This window comes from Trichosurus vulpecula, chromosome 5 (assembly GCF_011100635.1).
Source record: "Trichosurus vulpecula isolate mTriVul1 chromosome 5, mTriVul1.pri, whole genome shotgun sequence".
NCBI classification, from domain to species: domain Eukaryota; kingdom Metazoa; phylum Chordata; class Mammalia; order Diprotodontia; family Phalangeridae; genus Trichosurus; species Trichosurus vulpecula.
In genome coordinates this window covers 41,223,906-41,247,254 of record NC_050577.1, presented here as the reverse complement: position 1 = coordinate 41,247,254, position 23,349 = coordinate 41,223,906, and positions in this window count along the sequence as shown.

The following is a 23,349-nucleotide window of genomic DNA, read 5'->3' as shown; positions in this document are numbered from 1 at the left end:
CCTCAGACACTTACTAGCTCTGTGACTCTGGGCAAGTCACTTAACCCCATTTGCCTCAGTTACCTGATCTGTAAAATGATCTAGAGAAGGAAGTGGCAAACCACTCTAGTATCTTTGTCAAGAAAACTCCATGGACAGCACTGGTGTGCCATAGGATGGGGTCGTGAAGAGTCAGACATAACTGAACAACAATCTTGAGTGTGGAGATGATGCCAAATATGCCTTCTGTTTTCCTCACAAGATAAACTTAAACACGTGCTACTTATTTTGCATGAGAGGCTGGGTTACCAAATGGACCTCTAGAGAGCCGGCCTCAGAGCCTGGAAGATCTGAATTTGAGTCCCGTCTCTGTCACATGCTGGAGACAGTTCTTTATGGCTAGAACCTGTGACTTGCATTGGCAGAGAGAGTTTCCTAAACAGGGCATTCCTGGCCCATACCATTGAAGTCACAGGTCGGGTCGCCTCTTTTAGTTCGGATCAAAAGACATCATCTAAAAGCAAGCAAGCAAATGTGGCCAGTAGATGGCAGTCTCTACCTAGGAACTGTGGATGAATGTGGTTTGTCTCACCTAGCAACTGAACTCACCAAGAGGAAAGCAGGCCCCTTCCCTTATTGTCTGAAAATGTTTCGATCGCTCTAGTGCCTCGATAAGAATGATTTACCTTCTGATTTGCCTAAATCATTCCCCGGTGGTAAACAAAGCTCAGGGGCACTGAAGCAATACAGATAACTGGTAAGCATCCTCAAAGCTGGAAGTCATTCATGGTGCTGAACAGTTTAGGATGAAGGGACCCACCAGGCCTTGATGGCTGAGGATTATTGCAAGCAGCATGACCCTCCTGATTGAAATCAGTGTTAGCGAGCTTCCTGGGGGAAAATGTAAAGTTAGACTAGAATTGGAAAAGCAGGCAGAAGCTTGGCTGCTTATCCCAAGTCTGCCTGAGCTAACTAACCCTGCAGAGGCCCCGGCAATACAAAGACTTCCTCTAGGCAGGCTTTCCTTGGTGTCCTTGAGACATTTTTTTTAAAATCACTGACAGAAGATGCTTATGATGCAAGTGTGAAGGATTAAGGGTAGGCTTATTAGGAAAGGCTTCAGTCATTTGGTAAGTACCTCAAAGGGAGAGTCAGAGAGTTTGAAACTCATAGCCAGGCAAAGGGAAGCAATTAGCAGCATCAAATTTTGGAGCTGGAAGGGAGCATAGATGTCATGGGCATCTGGGTCAACCCGCATACCTAATGGCCAAACCCCTTCTCTGAAGTCCCCCTATTGGACTGCAAACTTGTTTAGGTAGTGACTGAGTTGTTTTTCATCTTTTGCATTTCTAGCTAAGCGCCTTGCTATGGAGTAGGTATTTAGGTTAAAAAAATCAGCCACAGAAAGGTGGTGAGATTGGGGAGGGGGTGATTCAGGGGTTTCAGTATACTGAAAGCTCGATAGTAGGTAACAGCTTGATGTGGGAATAAAAAAAGTTCATGTGATATTGGGTTGTATTACAGACCTTCTGCCCCCTCTATTATTGACCCAATTCCAATGCAGTGCTTAAAAACTACAGAATATGTGTGATCATTTAGAAACATGTATTGGCCACTATTTTGTTTCATGATTGGCACATGCTGATACTGATCTATGATTTCCTAGGGATAAGAAACTCCCAAGTAAGGAAAATCCTCTGTCAATGAAGGTTAGCATCTTCTCTGCAGTTTATGTAGTTTTATATAGTTGTCATTGAGAGGGATAGTGATTTATCCAGTGCTATGTAGGCAGTATGTGTCAGAGGTGGTATTTGAGCCTAGGCCTTCCTGGTTCTCTATTCACTATGCCACCCTGCTTCCATGGATGGCAGAACCATCAACAAATTGAAAGTTTATTCTTAAAATGAATAATAATGACAGTAATAGCTAGAATTTTTAAGATTTGCAAAGCTCTTCATATTGTTTGTCTCATTTCATCCTCACAGCGACCTCCGGAGCTTACCTTTATTATCCCGATTTTACAAATGGTTAGGTATCAAATCCCACCTTCTTTTTCTTTTTTTGGCCACAGCAACTTTTGCTGAGCATCTACTAAGATGAAGAAGAGGTATAATCTGTTTCAGTGGAAGGAGCATTCACACACACACACACACACACACACACACACACACACACACACATACACACAGGTTAAATCATGGGACTGAAGTAAATTTCTGTACTCCACAGTCTTGGACACATTGCATATGCCCAGTAGGTGGAACTGTGCCCAGTATTTTAGTGGTGGCAGACTACGGGGTGAAGTGTACCTAGAAGCTGTAATGTATTGTTCAGTGGGGGTTTCTGGCCCAAAGGCATGCCCAACATCCCTTTCTAGCCTTCCATTCAGTGGGAAGGCCCAAGAGACCTGCTGCTGCTCTGGATGGGGCTCCTCCAGAATGACTGGTGGATTGGTTCCAGAGTATTCTCAGAGATTATCCTCTTCTCAGAAGAGAGACTTGATAGGCTTTAGGAAGAACTCATCCGTGTAAGGATTCAAATTTTGCCTCTGATGCATGTCACCTGTGTGGCTGTGTACATGAAATTTCCCTGGGCCTCTCCTGCTATTCCTTAAAATGCAGTGGGTTGACTAGATGGCCCTTGGGGGTTCTTCCATCCCTGCAATTATGGCCCTCTGTGCCTTCTTAGAATCCCTGGCAGCTCTCCAAACCCTCAGAGGCCTCTCAAATGGTAACTACCTCTAAATTAAAATACGTTGGGCACAGCAGCTTAGCACTATGCCTGGCACATAGTAAGCCTTTATTAAATGTTTACTGACTGATAAATCAATTGATTGAAGGCAAACACAGGCAGGGTTATACTAGAAAATTTTGCAGTTGATACAGGTAGCACAAACCCTACCTGGGTCAAGAAAGGTAAGTTGTATTTGATGGAGAGAGGTAGGAAGGCAGATTTGGGGGAAGAGTTGTAGGAGAAGCTCATTATACATCCTATCTAGGTGCTAATATTTTGTTTTTATGCTACTGAGGGATTGTAAATATTGCCAATGCTCACTAAATGTGATGCCCTGGAGGAAAGCTCCATATGCCTCATGCTAGTTATGGCTCTAGCTACAAGGCCCCTAAGGGCCATTCTAGTGCTGATGTGAATGCTCCTGGGTGTATCTTTAGTGACTCTTTGGATCAACTTCTGACTCTGGGCACATGAGTTCAGGGGGTATTCATGCCAGGCTGCAAGAGATGCCAAGTTGGCAAATGTCTTAGACCTGCATTTAAGTGAAAAGTAATCAGGAAAGCGCTACTTTAGGGTGCAGTACATGAACTTGTTTTTCAATTTGTTCATCTTTAAGATGGAGACACCCATGACATTCTACTGCACAGGCTGTCTTGAGAAGTCACACAATCATGATGATGAAGCATTCTGAAAAGATAAAATTCTATATGCTTACTGAATTATAAATGAAAAGGTGCTTTTGGAGTTCCTTGGGGGAAAAAAGGCATTACATACACTTGAAAGTTTTGTTCTCAAGTCTGTCTTTTAATATTTAAACTTGTTTTCATTTCAGAGAAAGAATAGAAGAATTGCAATTGTTTGGATATTATTCTGACCAAGTTAGGCTTAATTCAAAATTATACTTTACAAAAGCTATTTGAGCCCCCAAAACATTATGCATCTTTTTTGTTCATATGAAATTGTCATTTTCCTTAAAAGAATCAAATAATCTTAATGTTGAACTTACATTTTAATTTTGTTGTGTCCAGACCTGTGATTACACTAGTGTTAAGGATCTATTGGTGAGGAACTTCCCTTACCAAACCTATCTGAAATTTGAGGTCCACTCACAGAGGAGAGGATACTGGTCAAGGAGTTTGGAAGCCCTGTGTTCAGATCCTGCCTGAGACATTTGTTGGCTGTGTGACCCAGGGCAGGTCACTTAATTTCAGCTAGCCTCAGTTCCCTCATCTATAAAATGAGTAATTATGTCACAGGGTTGTAATGAGGATCAAACGAGATAAGATTTGTAAAACACTTTGTAAACAGCGCTATATAAATGTTATTCTTGACTTGGAGAGTTGCCTGGGCCTCCAAGAGCCGAGGGCTTCCAGTGCTTAACATAGTGCCTGGCACATAGTAGGCACTTAATAAATGTTTACTGACTGATTTAGTAAGAGGGTGAGTGATCGGCACAAGGTCCCATAGCTGGTATATGTCAGAGGAGGGCTTTGGACTTGGGTGGTCTTAATTCTTTTATGTCACATTGCCTCTCTACTGGGCTTAATATTATAATTAATTTATATTATATATGTATAATTATATATTGTATATATAATTAATTTAATTATAATTAATATTGGCGTTCTAATTTTGAATAAAGACATTCTAAACTCATCTCCACTAATTACCATGCTTATGCTTCATTAGGAGCGCGGAGGTGACCTTGGGCTCTGCGAGGCTGTGGCTGGGTCTTAGGATCAGAGATTGAGAACTACAAGACAGCAGAAGGGTCATTAAGTTTAAACCTCTCATTTTACAGATGGGGACACTGGGGTCCAGGGGGTTGAAGTGAATTGCCTAAGATTGCACAGAAGTTAGTAGCAGAGATCTGGTTTGAACCCAGCTTTTCTGGCTCAAATCTAGCATTCTTTCCACTATGCCTTTGAGCATGTGCCCACAAACTAGGACTGTAGGTGTAAGGATTGTTTGAGAACCAACTTTGCTCTTTTCAGAGAGGTTCATTATCAGGTTGGCCTTGTGGTGATGAATGTTTATCCCGAGCTTCTGCAAAGTTATAGAGAGGCTATGATCTGCTTCTGGGGAGGGGCATGGCCCTCAAGGGTAGTGTTCCAGTAACATTACAGATTCTTTTAGTACTGATGTTTCTAAGCACGTTACTTTAGGCTTAGCTATTTTTAATGTTAATATTTACTATCTAAGTATTCATATCTGAATAAAATAATAGCTTGCTTCCCCCATTCTAGCTCAGGGAGCATGCAATACAACTATTAGGCCACACTGAGGAGAAGGACCTCGGTTACGTTCATTCCATTTTTAGAGAAGCCACCAAATCCCTGTCAGACCATAATTTGGGATTACATTCTTATTTGTATGGCACTCGAGGATAGTTGAAAAAAATTGGCTTTCAAGTGTCCTGGAAAGTTTGGGAAGAATGGGCCCTCCCTTGCCCCCATTTCCGTTCATGTTCCCTTTTGAGGTTGCTCAGCTAGATTTGGATCCATGTTTGCCAGGCAAAGTATAACCTTTATTACCAATACAGAAACCTCTAGACAGCATGGAGGTACTGTGGTGTAGTGGATAAATCAGTGGACTTGGGAAGGGAAGTCCAACTATCTGGGACACAATGGCTCTCTCTCCCTGGGCACGTCACTCAACCCCTCTCTCCTCTTCAGTTTCCTCATCTATAAAATGGGGAAAATACTGTGGTGGTTGTGCGAATCAAGTGAGATAAGATGTGTCTGGCGGGGGTTCGGTCATGTCTAGATCCACCCACCTGGAAGACTCTGGGAACCTGTTCCTGTGAAATGAGGGCATGGAAACTTGCTGGGTATTTTGTGCTGACCTACCAGGCGGTTGGGAGCAGCCTTTTCCTCCGGCCATGTGGCCAGAACGGTTGTTTATCTTTGAAATTGCCTGAATCCCATGAGAGTTTTTCTTGCATTCACGTCAGAGGGTATAGGACTCTTCATTCGAAAGAGATGACACCATGGGGTAAGAAGAGAGGATGAGGGCTTCCTCTCCCCCTCCTTAGACTTGGTGGCCCTTTTCATTTATGCTTTTGCATTATATGAAAAGGGAATGGAGTGTCACACCAGGAAGCTTGAGTCATGGGGATCTAGGAGTCCAGGAATCCAGGCCTGATGTTTCAACCAGCCTGGCATCAGAGCTCTGACAGGGCATTAGTCCAGCAAGGTCTTGGACTTGAACTTGGTGGGACTGTGTAGGAACTGAGCTAAATTGTGGGACTAATCTCTCTTCCCTCCTCAAAGACCAGCGTAGTGTAGAGGAGAGGATTATGACATAAGTTGTCGAGGGAAAAGTTTCTATGTTTGTTCTTGCTGTATTTTGTATATGTCCCTTTCTAAATACTAATTCTACGTCAAGTAGTTAAAAGGAATTGAAGTGGTAGTCACTGGGTCCCTAAAATGAAGGGAACACAGGGGCGGGGGGTGGAACAGATAGCACAGGAGCGAGATCTCCCCAACATCGATCAATCAAAACATTTATTAAGCAATTAGTATGTGCTCAGCACTGTGCCAGGTGCTAGGTGCTTAATAGATAATAGGAGTGAGACAGTCTCTGTCTTGAGGACCTTATATTCTAAGACAAGCTAAGGGAGGGTACAAGTTAATAGGTAAACAAAGACAGGACATACACAAGATAAAAAATGATGTGGGCAGTGGGGTAATGGCAGCACTAATGGTTGGGAGAGTCAAGAATAACCTCTTGAAGCAGGTGGTACTTGAGTTGAGTAAGGGTGAAAGACAATAGTTGGGATAATTCAACCAACAGATCAAATCTCTTGAGACCAGAAGATGGTTGATGAGAAGCCCAAAACTTGATAGCATGAATTAGAAATCCAGGGATTTGGACAAAGCTGGAAATTACAAGTATAGTAGCGCCAATTCTAGTGTTTGCATAATGTGAAGTAATGAATCAGAAATTTCCTTTGATTTTATCAAAAAGTATGTGTACATAAATGCCCATCTAATTCTTTGCCAGTGTTCAGTCACACAGGGATGTGACAATTTGGTTTTCTCTCTTTTGTAGATACTGTCTTCCATGCTGAATCCAGTATCTGCAGAAGGTCTTTTGACACCAAGATTGAATTGAGTCATACGTAAATTCTGTTCATCTATAAGTCATTATAAACATATATTCAAATTAAATGATACAGACAAATCATGCCAATTATCTAGGTAATTCAGATAGTCCCCCTGCCAAATCTGCTATTGAGGACCAAAGGACAGTTTGACCTGTATTACTGATGCTTATTTTTAGACCCCAGATATTGCTCAATTCACTACTTTCCCTAAGTATCCATCATTACAAAGTTGGTATTGTCTGATTCCACAGCATTACCAGTATAGCAGTGCCAGGATAGGGATAGAAAGACACACCTCTATGAGAGTTGTAGGCAGGAAAAGCTGTCCTCCATTGCCTCTGTGAGAGAATGGCTCCTTGAGTAGCAAAGTCAGGCAAGTTATAGTTTTGCTGGGTGGTACCTCTGAAGACCTCGTGATTCCAGGCTGACTTCCTGGACCGCTCTTGACTTCATCTTTGGGTCAGGTCACTCTTTGCCATCCTTAGAAATTCTGGTTCTTACTTGACCTGGCCTTTGGTTTACTCCTTCTTTTGGACTATTGGATCATAGGCCCCCTTTCTTTAGGAGGTCTTGTTCTTGCACTCACTCTTTACCATGGTGTCCCTTGCAGGCATCTGACAATAATGTTTCATGTTTTTCCAAACACCTTTCCCTCCTTTCTCTGGCTCACACAAGGACCCAGGTTATACATTACCATGAACGTTGACCAACAAAGAGTTATAGAAGACCTCAAAGCTGCAAGAGCAATTAGAGAAAACCTCTGAAGAACAGAAAGCATTCAGGGGGCAGGAGGGGGGACAGTGCTAGGCAGTGGTATTTGTATTTGGTAGGAAATAAATAACTGGTTTCCAAATGGCTGGAGTTAATTACTTCGCCATTATTCAGCACATACTTCGTACATTAATTCCCACGGTGTTTACTGAGAGGGTAGAGGATCTCACAGGATTTCTGGCCCAATTCTGGTTGTTCTTGAATCTCTACTCTTAGATATTCAACACATCCCCTAGGACAGGGGTTTTTGGCCTTTTTTTGCTTAATTTTTAATATTTTAGTTTTTCTAATTACATGTAAAAACCATTTTTAAACTTCATTTTTTACAATTTTGAGTTCTGAATTCCCTCCTCACTAGAAGGCAAGCAATTTGATAAAGGTTATATATGTGCAATTGTTTTTATTTTTTAAAAACTTTTATAAACTATATTTCAGCATAACTGATTTCCTTTGTAATCCTATCTGCTTTATTTAAAAACACTCTGAGAAGAGGTCCATAAATTCCTTCAGACAGCCATGGGCATCTATGACATAAGAAAATATTAAGAACCCCTGCCCTAAGCCAAGGAGACTTCATTGCTTCTTAATAAGTGGCGCAGGCTCAATACTGGACATTTTATTTTATTTTTTTTAATATTTATTTTTATTTTTAGTTTACAACAGACGGTTCTACATAATTTTGAGTTCCAGATTTTCTCTCCTCCCTCCCCCCTCCCTCCCCAAGATGGCATGGAATCTCATATAACTACCACGAATAACTTCGCATTGAATTAATTTATACACTAGTCAAGTTGTAGAGAAGAATTATGACCAATGGAATGAGTCATGAGAAAGAAGAAACAGAACCAAAACAAACAAACAAAAAAAACAACCCAAAAACAAAAACAAAAGAGAAGAGAAAAAGGCGAGCATGAAGTGTGCCTCAATCTGCATTCAAACTTCATAGTTCTTTCTCTGGATGTAGATAGCATTCTCCATCGTGAGTCCTTTGGAGTTGTACCTGCACCTTGTGTTGGTGAGAAGAGCGAAGTCTGTCAGGGTTGGTCCTCACGGAATCCATATATCTGTGGTTGTGTACAGTGTTCTCTTGGCTCTGCTCCACTCACTCAGCATTATGTTGTGTAGGTTTTTCCAGGTTGTTATGAAGTCCGTATCATCCCCATTTCTTATGGCACAATAGTATTCCATTACCTTCATATACTATAGCTTGTTCAGCCATTCCCCAATTGATGGGTATCCCTTTGATTTCCAATTCTTGGCTACCACAAAAAGAGCTGCTATAAATCTCCTTGTACATATGGGTCCTTTCCCCGCTTGTGTGATTTCTTTGGGATACAACCCTAGAAGTGGTATTGCTGGGTCAAAGGGTATGAACATTCCTGTGGCCCTTTGGGCATAGTAATCCTGGACATTTTATAATGCCCTCTATTGGACAGCATAGACAGGTTCTCTCTGAGCAGAAGGAAACTTTTGACATGTGGTTTATGTCTGAGATTATAAACAATGAATTCACTAGCTCCAGTAGGGGCAAGACTGGTCAGATGTGTTATTTCCTTTCAAACCTTAAGTCAAGATTTTGCATGCAACAGCCCATGAATCAAGCTTTGGAGGTGTTGACTGTGTCCACTAAAGATGAATAAGTTAGGATAGATGTGGTTTATATTGTAATATGTGTGGATTGTGTCCCACCTTCAGTCAGTCAGAGTTGTGATGGGCCTTCCAACATTCTTTGGGTTCAGCCTTGGCACAACAGAAAGAGTCTCTTCAGTTAGAGGGAACGGGTTCAGACCATGTCTGCCCATGAACCAGCTTGTATGCCACCATGAATAAGGTTCCTAGGTTGACTAGTTCCCATAGCTTCCCCCATAGCCCACTTGCTCCAGATCTTGACGTCAAGCTATAAAGCTTCCAGTTATTATGGGCCTCATACATATATAGTAAACTCAGGGGTTCTGTGAATTCTCTCTTGTTTGGGTAGGCAGTGGACCATAGAGAGAAATCCAATGCTTCCCCCTAGAAGACCAAAAAAAAAATCAATGGATTGCCTATTTTGAACCAGGGAGAGATTCTGGAGGACAAGCCCTTGCAAATAGGGAAACTTTGCAAAATGCTCAGGCTAAATAGAATTTTCCCTCTCTTCAAGGTAGAGTTGGACTTTGGTTACATAACCCCACCATCGCTTGAGACTCAAGAAAGCTCACAGATTTTCTGCTAGATTTGCTGAAAACATGATATAGAGCAGATGTAATCAACAGGCAGCCACAGCCGTCTGTTAGACTCCAACACACAGTTCCCTACTCATTCATTACTAGGACTATTGGAATGTCTGCAACATGACTGAGTCAGGGAAGTTGTCCATGTGGGTCATATGATTGTGCAACTAACCTACTTCTGGGAACATTATTTCTTATTGGCCAGATCTACTCATTGACCAGGTCAGAGATGAAGGCTCCAAAAAAATTCTCGAGAAAGCACTAAAAAGGATGAGCTGGTCTGGTGTTCCATTTCCCTTTCCTAGCCTTGGTAGCATTTGTTTTCTTAATGGAAGAACAGGAAACTTTTATTCTGCCATTACTATAGAGCCCTGAATGTTGTCACCATTTGGATCCTTTTCTCTCCTCCCTTGTCTTATAATTTTGATAACCTAACATAACAGGCCAGTTGACAGTAGTGGTAATATTCATCAAATTAAGCTTTTCAAGGTGGGATCCACATATAGAAAGATGAAAGGTTGATTTTCTGATAGATTGAACAGGGAATATTTTATGGGGAAGGTAGTAATTGAGTTAGAAGAGACAGGTTAGTGTAGTGGAAAAAACATTGACTTTGGCATTAGAGGACCTGTGTTCAAATCCTGGCAAGATAGCATGTTGTGAGTGAGAAAGAGAAAAGGATGGTTTGGCTGGATCTCAGAGTTTGGGAGGAAGAGTGATGTCCAATGATATTGGCAAGGTAGGTTGGGGCCAAGTTGTGTAGGTCTTTAAAAGCTAAACAGAATGGTTTGTATTTTATTCCAGAGGCAAGAGGAAGCCCCTGGAGTTGGTTGATTATTCTGGCATTAAAGACATATTGGAAGAGGAGGGAATGCACATGGGAAGATCTTTCTGGAGGCTATAATAATATTCTAGTGGAAGATAAGGGCTTGTATTGGTGGGGTAGAAGTAGGAATAGTAGAGAGGAGAAGGAAAGTGAGAGTTGTTGGAAACCTAGAATCCATAGCAGTTGGTAACCAATTAAATCTGAGAAGTGAGGAAGCAGGAAGGATCCAAGATTAAACCCAAGATTTTGAATATAGGAGTCTATGTTAATGGTGACATTGAAGACCAGAAATTATATGGGGAGTAACAGATTTAAGGGGAAAGATAACGAACTTCATTTTAGGTATGTGGGGTTTGTAGTACTGATGGAACATACTGGTGCACACACTGTGTAGGTAGGTGCAGATATAGATCTAGGGTTCAGAACAAAGGTCAGGAATGGAGACCGAGTATTGCAGATCTAGTAGTTTCTTGCCCTTCTATTTCTGCCTTATCCTTTGTAATATTTAGGCCACCAAACCAATTGACATGATACTTCATGGTGTTGTGGAGGGGACCTTGGGTTCTCCAAGACTCTGCTAGTGGAACCTAAGTTCAATCATATAGAAAGGCTTTGAGAAAGGGCCTGGTAAAAGACAGTCCATTTTTTGAAGACTAGTCTAGCTAAATACAGAGGTGCTCATCATTAATAGGCTGGCCATTTGATGATGCATTTTATAGGCATGGAAATCCATAAAATAAAGAAAAATATGGACAGGTATAGATGGGTTGGCATCTCTTTTACTGGAGGGAACATTTGTATTGATAAGATCACAGATTGATTGATGTGTTTGAATATCTGACTAAAAAAGTTACTAACATTTTTCTTTTAGCTTATTTCTCTGGAAAACTAATTAATTGAAATGAGATAGTATATAAAACTGGGCCTCAATTTAATTTGGAGATATGAATTCTCCATTCAGCCTGAACTCATTTAGCCTGATTAATTTCACTGCCATGTGCTTTGGTTTCTGGAACAAACTAAAATTGATTCTTATGCTTTTTCTCTGATGTACTCTTAATTCCAAGGCCTTCAGTATCATTCACAGAGAAATATTATGGCAGTGACTATACAACATGATGTTTGGTGAAGGGAGATTTGGGAATGCTCATTAATCTAGTTAACCAAATTGGATAATTCAGTAAAAAAAAAACAACTAAAACAAAAAAAAAAACCCTGCCAGTAACGTGACCACATGTTGCCAAGTCTCCATTTCACTTTAAAAAGCACCTGAGATCACATCTTGTGATGTTATGGCAGAGTTTGATTTTGCTTTAGTATTGAGGTACTGTAGGACCTTTCTGCATTGACCTATAAGCAGTAAGAGCCATCTTAGCAAGCCAGGATTTTGGTTATATTTGATTCAGTCATGGCCAAATAGACATGGCCCATGTTTGCTTGAAGGACAAAAATAGCTGGACACTGTGTTGAAACCATCAGTATAAAATGGCAGCTCTATGTGCAGTGACTCTATTCCTGACATATCCTTTTCCTAATTCTGCTTCCTCTTGAAAGTTATTTTCCTTTTGAAGCATTTGCAAAAAATAGGTGCCACCTACGTGGCTAGGTGGCTTAGTGGATAGAGCACTGGATTTGGAGTCAGGAAGACTCAAGTTTAAATCTGGCCTCAGATACTTAACTAGCTGTGTGACCTTGGGCAAGTCACTTAACCTCTGTCTCCCTTAGTTTCCTCATCTGTAAAATGGAGATAATAAAGCACTTACCTTTTAAGGTTATTTTGAGAATAAAATAAGATAACATTGGATGTTATAAGTAAACAGTTGTGGAGAGGTGGAATGGGTGTCCTAGTACAAGGCTGTGGCATAGCCTTTGTACCAGAAATTAAAAGACTCTTATAAAAAAAGCAGGATGGACTTGACAGTGCTGTCCAAAGCTCAGTTATATACATTCTCCTGTTGTATTTTTGTGTTTTTTATGGCTTTTTTGACTATTATAGATGGCATCATCATATTTGTCCCAGTCACCATCAGAAAGCATCACGGAGCCTTGTGGAAAGAGCATGGGCTCCTGAATTGGGGACCTTGGTTCGAATTCTGCCTCCAATACTTTGTGTGACCTGTTCCTTCTTTGTGACCTTGGGGCCCATCTGTTCCCCTTTCTGGGTATTAGTTTCCTCATCTACTAAAAAGAAAATGAGGAGGTGGGACTAGATGACCTTTGAAACTCTTTCCATCTCCTGACCCATGAATCGATGCAATGAGGATATTGGCTATCATCACAAAAACCATGACTGCCATTACCACTGTGTGTGCTAGACCCCACTCTCAATTCTCCCAGGGCCCAGCAAATGTAAACCATGTAAGCAATCAGGGCCTCCAGGTGAGACTGCGACTAGCCTAGGATAGTACTAAGGCTCGCCCAGGGCAGTACTAGCCCAGAGAGAGTTATAGAGAGTATTCCCACTAAGGCATGGGCTGGACAAGATGACTTCTGAGGTTCCTTCCAATGACTATTATTTTGTCCTGGTGTTGTTTCCTCCTTTTCCTCATGACATAGAATTAGAAAAGACCCCAGAAACCATCTGGTCATTTTACAGATCAGGAAATGAAGCCCAGGGAGAGATAGGATATGAACCCACGTCCTACTGACTCAAGAGTACTCAATATTAAATCTATATTTTAATTGACTAGGTGGCACAATGGCTAGGACACTGGCCCTGGAATTAGAATGACCTGAGTTCAAATCCAACCTTAGACACTTACTAGCTCTGTAACCCTAAGTTACTCTTAATCTATGTCTGCCTCAATTTCCTTATATGTAAAATGGGGATAATAATAACATCAACCTCCCAGGGTTTTTGTGAGGATAAAATGAGATAATGTTTGTAAAGTGTCTTGCAAACCTTAAAGTTCTATATAAATGCTAGCTAACTATTACTTTTTGCAAAGAGTTAACTTTCTAGGAATTACCTGTATAAAAAACCCTAATAACATAAAAGTTCAACAGTAGTGTCTTCTTGCAGCATAGATTCATTGAAATCCAGTGCTTCACGCAGTGTCAGTTGAGAGTTCTGCCATGTGTCAGCACTAGGGGATGCCCTAACTGGATCGGTCATACTTATCTGGGGGTAGACTTCGGAGGCCATTCAGAGCTTTCGGAGAACATTCACAGCTTCATTCTCTTGCTGCTGGATCTGCAGACCCCATTCTAATCTCTCTGAATTCATGTGTTTCCAAAGCCCTTATTTGTTTAGCTCATCAGCAATACCCCTGGTTGGCCCCTTTCTTAGTGCTTCCCTTCCTGTGTTCCTGCCCTCTCCTGTTACCGAGAGATCTCCTACTGAACTTGGTGAGCATCCCAAGCTCCATGTGCCTTAGTACTTTTTTCATGCAGGTTCCTATTTTCTCTGCTTCTCATATTGATTCCATTGCTAAAAATGTTTTATTTTTCAATCAACAAGCAACTATTTTCTTTCCTTCTCATCTCCCCTCCCCATCCCTATTAGAAAAAAAAAAAGAAAAACAAAAACGAAACCCTTGGAACAAATGTTCATAGTCTAGAAAAGCAAATTTTGCTACTGTCCATGTCAAAAAATATAGCTATCCCAATGTGCGCCCTTAGTTCCTCATCTCTCCATCAGGAGGTGAGTTGCACGTTCAATCATGCAGCTGATTATTGCATCGCATTGCATTGCAGCCATCATTAGACATTGCATTGATCAGGATTCTTAAGTCTTTCCAAACTATTATCATAGCTTTGTTATTACAACAATTACAAAGTTGTCTTACAGTGTCGTTATTATATAAATTGTTCTTCTCGTTCTATTCAGCTCACTCTGCAACATTTCATTTAATTATTCCCAGGTTTTTTTGAAATTATCCCCATTTTCATTTCTTATGGAATATTAGTATCATATTACATTAATATAACATGATTCGTTCAGCTACTTCCCACTTGATAGGCACCTCCTTCATTTCCATTTTTTTTTTTTGCCTCCACAAAAGAGTTGCTATAAATATTTTTGTCCATGTGGGTCTTTTTCCTCTTTGGGGAATAGGCCTAGCAGTGCTTGCGAACTCTTGACACACCCTGCCTCACCCACCAGCTGGCCACAGTGGCAGATGAGGCCAGGCCTGGACATTCAGCATTAGTCTGGAAGAGGAAGGCAGGTTTGTGGTCATTGTAGCAGCTGCCTCACAAGCAGGCACAGGGCTGTTGTCACCAGGGCCTCAGGGCATAGTAGTAGGAATGAATCAGCAGAAATGCGACACCACTTTTGGGGACTTCACTTTCCTTAGTAGATGTGGTCCTAGAAGCCTTGTGTACATTTGCTTTTTGTAAAGGTGTCTGGGGTTGTTTAAAAGTTTCTAATGTGAAAACAAATTCTCATAAGCTAATTAATATAATTAATTGTAATGCAATTAATGTAAAACTACTTTTGCTGTAAATCAAACTTTACCTATACTGGATATCTTTTAAGGTGGGATATGCTTATTTTGGTTAAAAAAAAAAGAAAAGAAATATATGGTTTGCTTTTCCTATTTTCAGATGAAATTAAGCTGTGAGGAGTAATACTAAGAGCAGTTATATGTCTCAGTGGATAGAGCGCTGGGCCTGGAGTCAGGGAGAATCATCTTCCTGAGTTCAAATCCAGCCTCAGACACTTAGTAGCTGTGTGACCCTGGGCAAGTCACTTTACCCCATTTGCCTCAGTTTCCTCAATTGTAAAAGGAGCTGGAGAAGGAAATGGCAAACCATTGCAGTATCTTTGCCAAGAAAACCCCCAGTGGGGTCATGGAGAGTCAGACATGGCTGGACAACACAAATCAATTTTCAGAATGGCATAAAACTGGCAGGGGTAGATAATACATTGAATGGCAGAATCAACATCCAAGACGATCTTGACTAGGACTCAGGATCGATATTGCTAGGACCAGACTTGAACTGTAATAACAAATGGAAGACCTTCACTTTTGGAAATCAGTGAGGAGTGAGGTGTTGGATGCAGAGGAATCATTGGTTGCTTGTGAACCCTAGAAACTCTGCAAACATGCCTGGTGTAGAGCGAAAACTAATGATTTTTGTACCTGGGGCAAGTAGAAGGAAGGAGCACGGAGATGCCTGGAAATACATGGCGAGAGGAAGCCCACTCTGGGATGAGAGAAAGTGTCCATCATGCTTCTGAAGGGGGCAGAATCTTATCTTGGGAGTGGCCTTCACGCCATTACCGTTGTTTCCATTGGGGATGGGACTGTCATGGAGGAAGTATACTCTGGGCCAAAGCTGCTGACACCACCACTTCTAAGAGCAAGATGTTCAAGAAGGGAGCACCTGCCAGAATGATGCTGTGAAGGCTGTGGAGCAGAGATCTGGCTAGTTACAGTTCTGCCTTGGCATCATGGGCAGTTGGCACTTATTTTATAAAGAGTGGCCACCTGCCCTCCTGGTTACAATGAAGGTAATTAGACTCTACAGTATCAAGAAGGACTTGGAGACTTACAATGACAGAGGAATTTCTAACAACAAGCTCAATAACCCTTGCTACCACCTAAACTCAACGTCATAGCTCTATGTGTGAAAGGCTTTGGGTTGTTAACGTCTTTCTTCATTAAATCAGACTGCATTGCTTTTTGGCATTAGATCCATTCTCACATTTAATTGCTAATAACTCTGACACCTTTCATTGACTTCATGTGGGAAAATCTCTCTTCATACATTTTAAATGATATATAATTAATTTTAGCATCATATTTGTGATTACAGTTGACCTTTAATTTATAGGTCTCATTGTTTTTCTCAAATCAAGTAATTTCAGTTCAACATTCTCCATCAATATTTGGTGGCCGAAAGAAATTCTCAATCAAAGTCACATTTTTAATAAGCTCTCTAGATTTCATTTCTTGGCCAAATTAAACTGCTATCGTTTTTACAGTAGTCATCATTTCAAGGTGAAGTATACAAAGATGCTAGGGAATAGAAAAAATAACCCTTCACAGCAGGCAGAGTGCTAATGAAAAGTACCATCTTTCTCTTGGTTGTTTCCTCAATTTCCTATGTGGTAACATAGTGTATTGTAAGGAATATATGTAAGTGAGATGGTGCAGTGGGTAGAGCACCAAGCCGGAGTCAGGAAGACTGTTTGCCTCAGTTTCTTCATCTGTAAAATGGACCAGAGAAGGAAATGGCAAACCATTCCACTGTCATTGCCAAAAAAAACCCAAAACCCAAATGGGGTCATGAGGAGTTGGACACAACTGAAATGATTGAACAACGACAAAGAGAATATGGGCCTTGGAATTAGCATAGGCCTAGGTTGGAATTTTACCTTTGAGACTTATTTGCTAGTTGTATGACCATGGGAAAGTCACTTAACCTCTGTAAAATGGGGATAATAATAGCATTTACCTCACGGGGCTGTTGAGAGGATCAGATGACCTAATAATTATAAAGTACTTAGCACAGCTTTGGATGCTGAAAGCTCATCTAAGTGATTTTCCAGGGGTTTTGTGAGAGGAGACATGGATATCATGCACTTGCGGATTTTCAAGAGAGAGAGAGACAGAGACAGAGACAGAGACAGAAACAGAGACAGAGACAGAGAGATTGATTGATTTCCTCTATGTCTTGGCTTGCTTTTGTGCCTAGCAAAGAAACTTCCTATTTTCTGGTGCTCTAGGTTTGGGTTTGCAATGATGCCAGATTTGTAGACTAACACTTAAAACAGGGGTTTATGCAGTCATAACATAGGAAAGGTATTCACCCAGGATACAGGATTGGTTCAGATATCTCTAACCAAAAGTGTGGCCTCTCAGCAGGATGGGCTAGGTGTAGTGACTCCCATGGTAGATGGACAGTCATCAGATGCGAGGGGGCCACTGAACTGATTCCTCATGGGCTGGCCTTTTATGCCTTAGGAAGCTGTGTCAATGAACCTTAGACCCTTGCACCAATCAAGTCTTAGAGATAGCTTTTATGCCTTTTAAAGGAAAAAAAGGTAAAGCTATCCTGGCCCACACAACAGATATTATTTCTATCCCTAGGAGGTGAGCCAAAGCTTAATGTGTGTAGTGGGGTGAGGGAAGTGTTACCTAACTAAGCCAATGAGCAAGCAGCATCTACAGGCAACATGAGTGAGCCCAAGGTTCTGCAGCTGTTCGAGTCACGAGTGAGATCTGTAGCTGTGGGAACCATATGAGTGACTCCAACCACCTCTTGCACTTGCTGAACATTCAGAAGTTTACATTAAACACATGAATTGGTGCTCTGTCTGTCTATCTGTCTATCTATCTGTCTGTCTATCTGTCTATCTATCTATCTATTTTTTTCATCCCATAGAGAGAGCCAATGAGAGTAAGGTTCTAAGCCTAAGAGATTAACAATTAAATCAAATTCTTAGACTAGATAAGAGCCCAGGAAGTAAGGGGGTGAACAAAGCACTCAAGGGACAGAGTCCTTCCTGCCCAGTGAGTGGCACCTGGTGCTGGTCACATCATTCCCTCCCCAGGACAGGAGATCACAATTCCTGAGGGGAGTTTCACACTTGAAGATGACGAAGGTGGCACCGTTATAGGTCATGAGGAGTCCACAGTCTACGCTCCTCACATGAATGGCTAAGGTGGCAGGAAGGTGAAAGCCGTGGGAGTCAGAGGTTGATGAATTGGGAAGGCAAAATGTTTGAGGGGATTGTTCAGTCGTTTCAGTCGTGTCCGACTCTTCAGGACCCCATTTTCGGGTTTTCTTGGCAGAGATGCTGGAGGGGTTTGCCATTTCCTTCTCCAGCTCATTGTACAGTTGAGGAAGCTGAGGCAAACAGGGTGAAGTGACTTATTCAGGGTCACATATCAACACATTTATTAATGTCCCTAAGCATGCGAAAGAACAGTGTAGGGGAAGACCGTGAAACAGGCATTGTACTCCTAGAGAAGCGAAGAATACCATGGAGGCTGATAGATTACAGTAACAAGGATCTGTAGTTGGTTATATAAATGAATGAGTTAATCGCACGGGAGGAGAGATTGCATAGGGCTACAATGCTTTTCACCTGTAAAAAGGGATAAAGACACAGGCAGCTAGGTGGCACAGTGGGTACAGCACGGGGCTTAGAGTCAGAAGGCCCTGAGTTCAAATCCAGCCTCAGACACTTGCTAGTTGTGTGACTCTGGGCAAGTCACTTAACTTCTGTCTGCCGCAGTTATCTGTAAAGTGGGGATGATAACAGTATGGAATGAGATAATGTTTGTAAACTCTGAAAGTGCTATATAAGTGCTAGTTATTAATAGTATATTTAGTAACTATAACAGGGTTTTTGCCTCAGATGTGGTCGTGTGTGGGTGTAAACTGCTTTGTCAGCCGTAAAGCTCTATGTACACCCACTAGGATTCTAAATGATGAACTTCTTAGCTATGAAGTTAAGATAAGCCACGTAGTGCTTCTGTGCACACATGTGCATCACATGCATCATGCCATAGAGCGGTGTGCAGAAGGCAGTGCCCCAGTGGTGTGGAGACTAGACAACGGCATTTCTGGTGTCCCAAGAAATGGTTACTTTGGTGATCACAGTCCTGTTTGCCTCAGTTCTGGAGCCACAGGTGCAAGTGGTGCTCCAAGAAGCTGTAGCATGCACAGTGTCCTCACCCTGGTGAAACTGTCTCAGCAGATGGGCTGAACCAGGTTGAGGATAACTGATAGGCCTGAAACCTGTCAGAGACCTAGGGGGATATCTACCCTAAGCCCATGAAGACTTTCCCCTGCCAGAGTGGGCGGATGACTTGTTATAGTGGCCATGAAGGCGCCAGAGGCAGGCACTGCGGAGCACTTAGAGCTTGGTCAGACATGAAGGCCATTGCCAGTGATCTGGAATTTGATGACTCTGGAAGAGAGAGTGAGGCTGGGGGCTTTGCACAACTCTGCCTCACTTACATCCAACTCAATTACAAGTCAAGATATCACCGGTGATACCATTGGTCCTCCTCAAAAGTGAAAGATGGGCAATAACAAAGACAAAATGGTCTGGAGAAGGAAAGGACAAACCACTTCAGTATCTTTGCCAAGAAAACCCCAGATGGGGTCACAAAGAGTTGGACGTGACTGAAAAAATGACTGAACAAAACAACAACAGTCAAGGAATGCCAAGAACCTGTGGGGAGTGTGTGTGTGTGTGTGGGGGGGGGGTGGGAGAGCTAGTGTTAGACAGGCTGAGTATTTCTTGAGGCCACCCCACTCTACCATTGCCCAGGAGTGGGAGGAGGGTTAGTTTTTGTTTTGAAACAACATTGCCTGATCTCTGCCCATATGAAGATAATAATCAACGATGGCATTTGTTTTTAAATGTAATTAGTAGGAATGGAGGAAACAAACATATCTGGTGTGGGCATGGGTGTGGTCTAAGTTATAATCTAAAAGGTTAACCAGCATATTGCTCTTGGATGCTGTTTGTGAAAGGAGGTCAGATCAATAATACAAAACTGGAAGCAGGGTTAGAGGGCTAAGAGTTGTTAAGGAAACTCCATGGAGGGAGGGAGCAGTCCAAGGCAGCAGGAAATGACCTAGGCTCTGGCTAAGATAGGGTCTCTTTAGGGTGGCACAATTTGAACCCTCTCCTTGCTCAGGTGCATGTGTGCCACATTGGACCCAGACACCCTGACTTGGTGTAGCACCAAAAGCATCTCTATGTGGTATCAAATTATTTTTCAAATGAATTGTATACAAAGAAGATTTGACTCATATAGTTGAGGTTAATTTAGGAGAAAGGCTTAGTGTAGTCACCAAGGGACACTGTGGGTATTGTCTTGCCCTATTCAACAGTGTAGTATGGGTCAGGTACTGTATATCAAATATTATGTCAAACTGCTAAAGTATCACCCATCCCCAGAAGGAACTCTGGGTTAGCTGTCAAACGCTCAGATTGAGAGAGCTGACTGTCCTCCGTAAGCTTTGTCCCTTTTTTACTGGCTAATGTTTATCTCTTTAGTCTAAGGCAGTGGTGTTAAACTCAAATAGAAAGGGGTGGGGGGCAGCTAAACCAAACATAGGGATCCCTGCAGGTGAATATTAATTTAGAAAACCATACATTAACATTATCTATGTTCTATTGTATTTTTATTTTATTAAGCATTTTTTATATTTTAATCTGGTTCCAGTGGCACTCTGATATATTGTAGGCCATATGCAGGAAGGTCAAGTGTTTGATATCTCTGGTCTAAGGGTTGGGTCAGATTACTTAAATTATTAGCCCAGCCCCTATCTTCCTGGCTCTTCCTATTAATTATGTTGCTGTGTGCTTCATTAATTCATTATATAGCATATTATATAAAACTTTAATTAGAATTTTAGGGCTGAATAAATTAGGCAACAGTTATATGCTCAATACAAGTTAACTCCTTAAATGATCCACTTGAGACCAGGAAGCTATCACTCTTAAAGAACTATTGCATGATTATGGATTATAAACAGATGAGAATTGGATTACTAATCACAAGCTAAGGTCCTTATGCAGAGAGGCCCCAGAATCTGAACCCAGGGAAAGGAGAGAAAAGAGAGAGAAGAGAGGAGAAAAAGAAAGGAGTCATATGTCAGAATGGCATAAACTAAGTTTCAAGTTAAAAGTGACAGGCATTACAGTTGGTATTGATGGATAAGGCCATTTGAGGAGAGTTATAGATTGCAGAGAGCTGGAGAAGTTACCCAGTCGATCAGCTAGCCTGGCTGAGAAGTTCATGATCAACTCAGGGTGAGTCAATCACAGTGTGGGTCACCATGCCTGAGCAGTCGAAGAATCTGTTCAATATAGAAGCTACATTCATCAGGGAACCTTTAAGGACAGTTCCTAAGACAGAAGGAAGAGATCAAAGTTTATCCTTCCAGAGTTGTGAGTTATTCTGAGTACATAGGTTTTTCTTACCCTGGTGCCTCCTTGACAGGTTTCTTCTATAAGTGTATATCCACTTTCCCCTATAGATATCGAGTGCATTTGTGGGATTGTGAACCCAGGTCACAAGAGTGTGTGTATTTGTGAGAGTCAGAACTTCTTTGTCTTATTGTTAAGTAAATGGCTATTTTAAGATCTAAAAGTGTCATTATTGTGAACTGTAGGTTGTATAAATAGAAACACATGGCTGGGAGCTCAAAAGCTAGTTCAGTGACTAAGGAGAGTATTTCCTCTTAATAGGGTTACTCCTAGACCCTAAAATAATTTGAGTGTAACACTGGGGTGGTGATCTTACTCTAGAAACCTAGGCTTGTCAGTGTGAAAATAACTAGCCCAGAGAATAAGTATGTGTCCACAAACACGCACAGATATGAGGTGTTACAGAGTATATAGTTACCCCATACACTTGGCATTACACAGCATTTGCAGGCAGATTTTTATCTGGCATTGCCCTCTCATCCTACCTACCACAGTCTTCAGTTGCTGCTTCTACAAATCTGAAACTCCACTCAGTTGTAGCGTATGCATCCAAGTTTCCAGGTGTCAGTCAAAAAGCTTTTAGGTTAATGCCAAAGTGGCTGCAGCCCAACGGTCACAAATTTGGCATCCACAGTAGAGAATGAATTGGTCATCATTCTGCCCTTGTCTTTCACCCTTAACACTTCATTCACCCTGTCTCTCAGCCTGATGAAATCATGGCTGTGGGGCCTGTTCCCTCCTCATCCCACATCGTAGCCTCCTTCAGTATGATTGGGCAGTGCTAGTCCTCTGGAAAAGTAAAGCAAGGAGGAGACTGGTGGCCAACAGAGTTGTTCAAGTTGTTCAAGACTGCAGTAGTGCAAGGAAACATATCTGTCACTCAGCAAAAAACACACACATGTAATGAAAGAAACGTACCATTTTATTTCTTCAATTCTGTAAACTGAAAGTGGCATTTTACATGTGACAGAACATTTATTTAACAATTTGGTTCTTTGCAAAGAGCAAACTGTGTCTCAAAGACACTTTGATTCTGTGGCACAAATGGTTTATTTATTTGGAGAGGCAGCGAGACAGTGCAGTGGACCCTATGGGACTTGGGGTCAGGAAGACCTTCCTCTGATACTTACTAGGTATGCGACCCCAGAAAAACCCCATAACCTCCCTGTGTCTCAGTTTCATCACCAGTAAAATGGGGACAATTGCGCCTCTCTCCCAAGGTGGTTGTGAAAGTCAGATGAGACATCGGATGTGTGCTAAATACATTCCAGCTGTTTTTGTTACTTGGAAACTTCCCTAAACACAAGCAGATCTGGGGCTAGGAAAGAAAGGCAAAGAATACAGAAAGCTTGGAGAGAGGAGGGAATTGTTTTATTTGACAACTTTTATTTGTTATGAGGAGTTTCTTTTTCTTTTTCTTTCCAGTGGAGGGGAGAAATGAGAGGGAGAAAAAATCCATGACAATAAAAAAAAAACCTAATGTTTTTTAAAAGAGAGGAAGGAAACAAGCATTTATTAAGCCATTATGTGCCAGCCACTGTACTGAGCTTTAAAAATGTGATCCCATTTGATCCTCAAGACAAATCTGAGAGGTAGGTGTTCTTATTATCCTCATTTTGTAGTTGAAAAAAGTGAGGCAGAGTGACCTGGCCTGTCCAGGGTCACATAAGTGGTAAACAAACATCTGAAGCTAAATTCAAATTCAGGCCTATTCCAACTTTTGAACCAGTGCTGTAAGAGGAGAGAAGAGGGAAGGTGCTGGCAAAAAAGGGAAGAAAAGTGGGCTGTGCTAAAGCCTGACTTTTGTGCAGCA